The sequence below is a fragment of the Arachis ipaensis genome, chromosome B03 (assembly GCF_000816755.2).
Source record: "Arachis ipaensis cultivar K30076 chromosome B03, Araip1.1, whole genome shotgun sequence".
Lineage (NCBI taxonomy): Eukaryota > Viridiplantae > Streptophyta > Magnoliopsida > Fabales > Fabaceae > Arachis > Arachis ipaensis.
Window position 1 is genome coordinate 75,267,205 of NC_029787.2, and position 8,884 is coordinate 75,276,088.

The window sequence follows — 8,884 nt, forward strand, 5'->3', positions numbered from 1 at the left end:
GCAAGGAGAAACAATATCAAGGATAATGCTCATAGATTTAAGAGAATGTATCCAATTCCCAGATAAACAGAGACGCTCAAGTAATGAAGTTTGCTAGAAATAAATCAATTGACAACTTCAAAGATAACCCTTGGAACCAAGAAATTCAATAGGACCAATAAGAAGAGAACCAGTGCCTTAGTTCGAAACAAATTCAAATTGAGTCGAAGAAGTAGGAGGTTTACAGGAAAGAATATCTCGAACCCAAGACAAAGCTCACAGAACTCAAGAGCACGATTACAAATACTTTCGGATACATTGTTCATGAAAGAGTCGAAAACTTGCGAAAAAACCACTTTGTAGTCTAGAAGAAAAGTTGAGCAACAAACATTCTTCAAGAGAGTAGCAAAAGCATAAATGTGGCTTTACTTCAATACAATTTCATGTTGAAGTAGATCATGTAGAGTTTTAAAAACAAAATGCATACAAGTTTCGCTAACAGCTAAAATATTTCCTCAAATATTTTAGGATAGTTAGGTGCACGACCTAACCAAAAGCAATTTATAAAAACTCGGAAGTAATCAAATGCTTGTTCAAAATTCTCAAAATTTCATATTCAAACAAGCGTGTATAACATTTATAGCAAGTACAAAAGAGGAAGTTAAAGTCTTTTTAGAAAAGAAACTCCGAAGTAAAAATTTGCTTACAATTTGGTAAAGGAAATAAGTGGTGTGTTACAAACGAACCGATTTCCACTAAACAAGGAAGCTTTCCAAAACTTCATTTAAAATAGTGTATGCCAACTTTAAATTAACTTCATCAAAATTGAACAATGGTTTCAATCTCAATCAAATAACAGAAAATAAATTCTGTTTAATATTTCTTCAAAAAGAATTCAAAACTTCTTTAAAAAGTTCAGAACAAGACTCCAAAAGTGTTATTGAAATCACCATCTCAGAAGAACATTCAAGAAGTTTAAGATGTACTAAATAGGTGTCAAGCCATACTAGAAAGGATCTTAAATCAAAGTAGTTCAAACAAGATTCACTAGGCATGAGTCATCAAACAAGCTTTCAATTGATCCAAAAGAATACAAAAGTCATTCGAAAGACAAATCAATCATTAGTAATTTCTCAAGGATAAATCTTTGACTAAAAACTCTGGTAGAAACAATGAGAGGATAAATGATGCACTATTTTGAAACGAATCAAACTGACTCATAAGAATGAGATTCACCAGAGAAGGAAAGTTGAGATTGATTGTAGTGCTCCCAAAAGGTACATGTATATTTAAAAACAAAACCACGTATGACATTCATAGAGGTGAAAATCTTAAGAAGGAGTGATAAGGAATAAAGTTGGGGTTTAAGGGTTTAATACATTCAAAGTAATAAAATCCTAATGGAAGGGGACAAGAAAAGAATGACATCAAGAAGAGGAATTTATTGGCATAAAGAGACACAGCGGAAACATAAAAGATAGATAAAGAGAAAACAAAGGATAGATAAAGTTTTCCTACTAGACCTCTAAGGTACCTGTTCTTAGCAACTTGGTCACCGGAAAGGATTCCCTACTAGACCTTCAAAGAACCTGTCCTTGACAACCTAGAACAGAGGGACGAAAACTGAAAGAAACCACCACGCAGATAACCTTAGTGTTGGATCCTCCAATCTTCCTCATGCAACAGGTGAAGCAAATCACTCACCTCACTTCTCACACAATAAAAAGTGCTTAAAAGCAACTGAAATTTATTCATCAAAGTTATGTAAATTGTCTCACCAAAGGTGTTTAAATAGGCACCTAGCAACTAACTAAAAGATAAGATAACTAATTTAAATCAGATTTGATTTTATTGGATTAGATCAGATTTGATTTAAATTTTAAAATCCTAAAGATATGATAACTAATTTAAATCAGATTTGATATTATTAGATTAGATCAGATTTGATTTAAATTTAAAATCCCTAAAATACTACTAAGCATAGCAGATTTAAAATAAGTATTCTAACAAACTTTTGACCACATGACAAACTAAAACAAAAGTCTAGAATTTCGAAATTTAAAGATAAATTATGCCTCCCATTGAATTCGGAAAGCATTATTGGGCTTCTTGCTGTCCTGACTTAGCCCAATGGGCCTTGCCCATTCTTCCTTGGTTAGAACTTGATGTAACTTCATATGCACAAGCACTGCCAGGTTCCCAAAACTCTCCTTGAGCTTCTTTGCACGTGCTCTAGTGATGGGGCCCTCTGGAAGTGTGAAATTCCCATTCTGCCCTTTTGTCTTAGAATGTCTTTCCGAGCATGTATCATTCCCTCCTTCCTCAAAAAGATTCGTCCTCGAATCTGTCTCTATATCAAAAGGAGAGAGATCAGTAACATTGAAAGTAGCAGAGACATGATACTCACCTAGTAGGTCAATCTTGTAGGCGTTGTCATTGATCTTCTCAAGCACTTGGAATGGGCCATCCCCTCTACCATCAAGTTTAGTCTTCCTCTGAGTAGGAAATCTCTCTTTCCTCAAATGTACCCAAACCCAATCTCCTGGTTCGAAGACTATATGCTTTCGACTCTTGTTAATCCTTTCAGCCGTGGTTTTATTCTTCCTCTCAATTAGGTCACGAGCCCTTGCATGTATTGCTTTAACTTTCTCAGCCTTGCTAGCTCCATCTAAACTAATAAGATCACTCAAAGGTAAAGGCATTAAATCCAAGACAGTGAGAGGATTAAAACCATAGACAAGTTCAAAGGGTGAAAAACCAGTGGAAGAATGGATTGTCCTGTTATAAGCAAACTCAATAAAAGGTAGACAATCTTCCCAGGTTTTCAAATTCTTACCAACAATAGCATGCAATAAGGTTCCCAATGTCCTATTTACGACTTCAGTTTGACCATCAGTTTGAGGGTGACAAGTAGTTGAGTATAACAATTTTGTTCCCAACTTACTCCACAAAACTTTCCAAAAGTGACTTAAGAATTTGACATCACGATCAGAAACAATAGTTTGGGGAACACCATGTAAGCGCACAACTTCTCGAAAGAATAGGTCAGCAATATGTGTGGCATCATCAGTTTTATGGCAAGCAATGAAATGAGCCATTTTACTAAATCTATCTACCACAACAAAAATGCTATCTCGACCTCTCCTAGTTCTAGGCAAACCAAGAACAAAATCCATAGAAATATCAACCCATGGATGCACAGGAACAGGTAAAGGAGTATACAAACTATGTGGTAAAGACTTAGATTTAGCTTGTTTACATGCAATGCATTTGGCACAAAATTTATCAACATCTTTACGCATGTGGGGCCAGTAAAAATGCTCAGATAAAACATTCAAAGTCTTATGCACACCAAAATGACCCATCAAACCCCCACTATGTGATTCTAGAACAAGTAACTCCCTAATAGAATAAGTAGGTACACAAATCTTATTACCCTAAAAAATAAAGCCATCATGCTTATAGAATTTGTTATATGCACCATGTTCACATGCAGTATAGATAGAGGCAAAAGCAGAATCAGTTGCATACAATTCCTTCATACACTCAAACCTAACAGTTTAGAAGTAAGGGTTGTGATTAAGGAATACCTTCTAGATAATGCATCAGCAACCACATTCTCTTTACCTTGCTTATAGGCGATTACATATGGAAAGGATTCAAGGAATTCTATCTATTTTGCATGTCTCTTGTTCAGCTTCTCTTGGCCCTTCAAGTGTTTGAGGGATTCATGGTCAGTATGTACCACAAATTCCTTAGGTAGCAAATAATGCTGCCACACTTCCAAAGCTTGCACCAAGGCATAAAGCTCTTTATCATAAGTGGAGTAGTTGAGACGGGCCCCATTCAACTTCTCACTGAAATAGGCGATTGCTTGCTTTTCCTGCATCAAAACAGCACCTATACCAATTCCAGAAGCATCACATTCGATTTCAAAAGTTTTAGAAAAATATGATAAAATAAGAATGGGGGCAGAACACAATAATTCTTTCAAGGTGTTAAAGGTAAGTTCTTGTTCCTGATCCCATTTAAAGTTGACATGTTTCTTGATGATTTCAGTTAAAGGTGCAGCAATAATAGAAAAATCTTTAACAAACCTCCGATAAAAACCCGCAAGACCATGAAAACTTCTAACATCAGAGACATTCTGAGGTGTGGGCCATTGTCTAATAGCCTTCACCTTCTCGTCATCTACCTCAATTCCTGCAGAACTTATCACAAAACCTAGGAATACGACTTTACTAAGACAAAACGAGCACTTTTGGAGATTAGCATACAATTTTTCCTTTCTAAGTACCTCTAAAATAGATTGAACATGCAAAATATGATCATCAAGACATTTACTGTAGATAAGGATATCATCAAAATAAACAACCACAGATTTACCTAAAAACTCTCGCAACATATGATTCATTAGTCTCATGAATGTACTAGGTGCATTTGTCAAACCAAATGGCATAACTAACCACTCATACAAACCATATTTAGTTTTGAAAGCTGTTTTCCATTCATCACCAAGTTTCATTCATATTTGATGATAACCACTCCTTAAATCTATTTTAGTAAAAATAACAGAACCATGCAATTCATCAAGCATATCATCAAGTCTAAGAATAGGATGGCGATACTTTACCGTAATCTTATTTACAGCTCTGCAGTCAACACACATCCTCCATGAGCCAGCCTTCTTGGGCACCAATAGTACCAGAACAGCACAAGGACGCATGCTTTCTCTCACAAAACCCTTAGCCAAAAGGTCCTCGACTTGCCGTTGTAGTTCCTTCGTCTCCTCAGGATTGGTCTGGTAAGCTGGCCGGTTAGGAATACTTGATCCGGGGACAAAGTCAATCTGATGTTCTATGCCTCGTAGTGGAGGTAAACCTGAGGGCATCTCATCCGGAAATACATCGCCAAATTCCTGCAAGAGTGAAATAAAAGTACTAGGCAGGTTATGGTTAGTTTCAATGGTAGAAAGGAAAGACTCTCTAAATCGTACTAACACCAATGCTTTTTTTTCCTAAACTAGCATGTTTCAGATCCCTCTCTTTTGCATAAAAACATATTTGGTGAGCACTCTCACTCTCCAGAGATGCTTCTCTTTTAGAAATCTCTTTTTTACTCAGACCCTGAATCTTTTTCTCACACGTTTCATCTCTCAAAGCCCTCTCTTTACCCTCTTATTTTTCAATTTTCTCACATCCTAAAGACTCTTTAGTAGATTTGCACATGCTCAGTTGCTCCAGGTATACTTCTTTAGGTGTCAAAGGTGCAAGGGCAATCTTCTTCCCAAGATAAGTGATGGAGTATCAGTTTGTGAAACCATCATGGACCACCTTCCTATCATACTGCCATGGACGGCCTAGGAGTAGATGACAAGCCTGCATGGGAACCACGTCACAAAGTACCTCATCACTATATCTCCCAATAGAGAACTGTATGCGGGCTTGCTTCATAACCTTCAATTCACCAACATCACTTAGCAACTCCAGCTTGTAAGGGTTATGGTGTTTGGTGCATTTCAACCCCAATTTTGTGATCAAAGTAGAGCTAGCAACGTTTGTATGACTTCCAGCATCAATGATCATGAGTCCAACCTTACCTCCCAATAAAACTTTTGTATGAAAGATGTTCTCTCGCTGTTCTAGACGATCATCTTTGGCTTGTACATTTAAGATCTGCCTAGTAACAAGGGTATCGCCACTAACAGCATACTCAACTATATCTTCATTATCTGTAGCATCATCCGCATGTGGCATGTTTTCATACCCATCTGAGTTATCAGATTCTAAGAAAATATCATTTGCTTTAATTACCATGGTCCTTTTATTTGGACACTCGGAAGCATAATGGCCTAATCCGCGGCACTTAAAGCAGGTAATATCACGATGCCGTGTAGGAGGTTTAGAAGTGGAATTAGGCGTGTGCGTCTTCCTGTGCTGCTCTGTGGGCTTCTCCTTTAATTCGGTAGGTTTGGATCCAGTCTTCTCCCCGAAATTAGCACCTCTCGAATCCCACCTTGAAGTAGAATTACGCAGCCCTTTCGCCTTTTGCTGTCTTTCTACCTTGATAGCTAGGTTCACCAAGTCTTCTATAGTCACAAATGGGAGATGTTCTACAGTATTTGCAATGTCTTGGTTTAGCCCACTCAAGAAACGTGCCATAGTAGCCTCAGACTCCTCCTCAATGTTTGCTTGGATTAGCAGCATCTCTATCTCCTTATGATACTCATCTACAAACTTAGAACCTTGGTATAACCGTTGGAGCCATTGATGTAGCTCCCTGTAGTAGTAAGAAGGGACAAACCATTGTCGTAGGACCTTCTTCATCTTCTCCCAAGACAGAATTGGTAGTTTTCCATTCCACCTCCTCTGTTTGTCCAGCTCGGCCCACCAGACAAGGGCATAATCTGAGAATTCTACAGCCGCTAGTCTTACCATTTTTACATCAGAGTAGTTATGACACTGAAATAAGAGCTCTACCTTGCGTTCCCATTCCAGGTACGCCTCAGGGTCACTTCTGCCTTTAAATTCTGGGATGCGCATTTTGATAGCATTAAGGTTATTATCAACATCTGTCGGTTGTCTATGATGCCGGGATCTAGATGAAGTCTCCTCCTCAGACTCCGTAGAATCATTATGAATAGATTCTCGTGACCATACTTTTCGCCTAGGGGAAAAAAGTTAATTCGAGAATCCATGTCATCAAGACGTTGTTGAATCCCTGTAAGGATGCTGAAAAGTGCGTCGAGGCGAAAAGTTAGTTGTGGATCGGGGTTCCCTTCAGTGTTAGCCATCAATGAACCTGTAAAAAAGAAGACCTTACAGCACTCTTCTCACGTGTATCATTCGGAATAGGACACTCGTGTTTCACTCAATACGTGGCTTTTACCCTCTGATGAGCTCACCACTCTTGCCTTTTTCCACTCTTGGATTGCCTTAACAAGTTGCACTTCGGAAGATGAGGAATTGAGACACCAAACTAAGATAATCTGAATGATAGAAATGTTCAACTTGACAAGAAGACAATTAAAGTATGTGAAAAAGGAATCAAGGAGTGATACTAGGATGACAAAAACTAGCAAAATTGAATCCTAAGTGGAACCCAAGGAAAATTTGAAAAGATAAAACAAAGGGAAAATTTAAATTTTTTTTTTGCCTTTTTTTCGTTTTTTTTATGCTTTTTTTTTCATTTTTTTTTTGTTAACTAGAATAAACAGAAATTGCAGTAATAGAATTTAACGAGGAATTTTTTCTTTTTTTTTAATCTAAAGTAAATTTGCAGAAATTGAAGAGAAAAATAAAGAGATTAAACAAGACCCAAGGAACGTGTGGATAAATAAGAATCTACATACGACCTGTAATTGATACCAGATGATAAAGAATAAAGTTGGGGTTTAATGGTTTAATACATTCAAAGTAATAAAATCCTAATGGAATGGGACAAGAAAAGAATGACATCAAGAAGAGGAATTTATTGGCATAAAGAGACACAGCAGAAACATAAAAGATAGATAAAGAAAAAACAAAGGATAGATAAAGTTTTCCAACTAGACCTCTAAGATACCTGTTCTTAGCAACCTAGGTCACCGGAAAGGATTCCTGGTGCACGAAATTGTGATCATCAACAATGGCGCCAAAGGACTTGGAGCTCTTAAACGTGAATCACACTTTGTCACAATTCCGCACAACTAACCAGCAAGTGCACTGGGTCGTCCAAGTAATAAACCTTACGTGAGTAACGGTCGATCCCACGGAGACTGTCGGCTTGAAGCAAGCTATGGTCACCTTGTAAATCTCAGTCAGGCGAATTCAGATGGTAATGGAGAATTGATAATTAAAAGATAAATAAATCATAAAATAAAGATAGAGATACTTATGTAATTCTTCGGTTAGAATTTCAGATAAGCGTATGAAGATGCTTTGTTCCTCCTGAACATCTGCTTTCCTATTGCCTTCTTCCAATCATTCATACTCCTTTCCATGGCAAGCTTTATGTTGGGCATCACCGTTGTCAATGGCTACTTTCCGTCCTCTCAGTGAAAATGTTCTAAATGTGCTGTCACCGCACGGCTAATCATCTGTCGGTTCTCGATCATGTTGGAATAGGATCCATTGATCCTTTTGCGTCTGTCACACGCCCAACAATCGTGAGTTTGAAGCTCGTCACAGTCATCCCTTCCCAGATCCTACTCATAATACCACAGACAAGATTTAGACGTTCCGGATCTTAGGAATGACCGCCAATAATTCTAGCCTATACCACGAAGGTTCCAATCTTAGATTAGAAACCCAAGAGATATCATTCAAGCTTGTTTGCATGTAGAACGGAAGTGGTTGTCAATCATGCATTCATAGGTGAGAATGGTGATGAGTGTCACATAATCATCACATTCATCATGTTCTTGGGTGCGAATGAATATCTTGGAGAAGAAATAGACTTGAGTTGAATAGAAAAACAATAGTACTTTGTATTAATTCATGAAGAACAGCAAAGCTCCACACCTTAATCTATGGTGTGTAGAAACTCCACCGTTGAAAATACATAAGTGATAATGGTGTAAGCATGGCCGAATGGCCAGCCTCTAAGGTCTAGGGAGTAAACGTCCAAAGATGAAAATACAATAGCAAAAGGTCCTATTTATAGAAAACTAGTAGCCTAGGGTTAGAGAAATAGGTAATTAATGCAGAAATCTTCTTCCGGGCCCACTTGGTGTGTGCCTGGGCTGAGCATTGAAGCTTCCATATGTAGAGACTTTTCTTGGAGTTAAACACCAGCTTTTGTGCCAGTTTGGGCGTTTAACTCCAGCTTTTGTGCCAGTTTTGGAGTTAAACGCCAGAATTCTTGAGCTGACTTGGAACGCCTGTTTGGGCCATCAAATATTGGGCAAAGTATGAACTATTATATA

The 8,884-nt window shown here is 37.8% G+C and overlaps 1 pseudogene; it reads right to left on the bottom strand.

Moving 5' to 3' along the window:
* Positions 2,049-6,542, bottom strand: LOC107633241 (annotated as a pseudogene).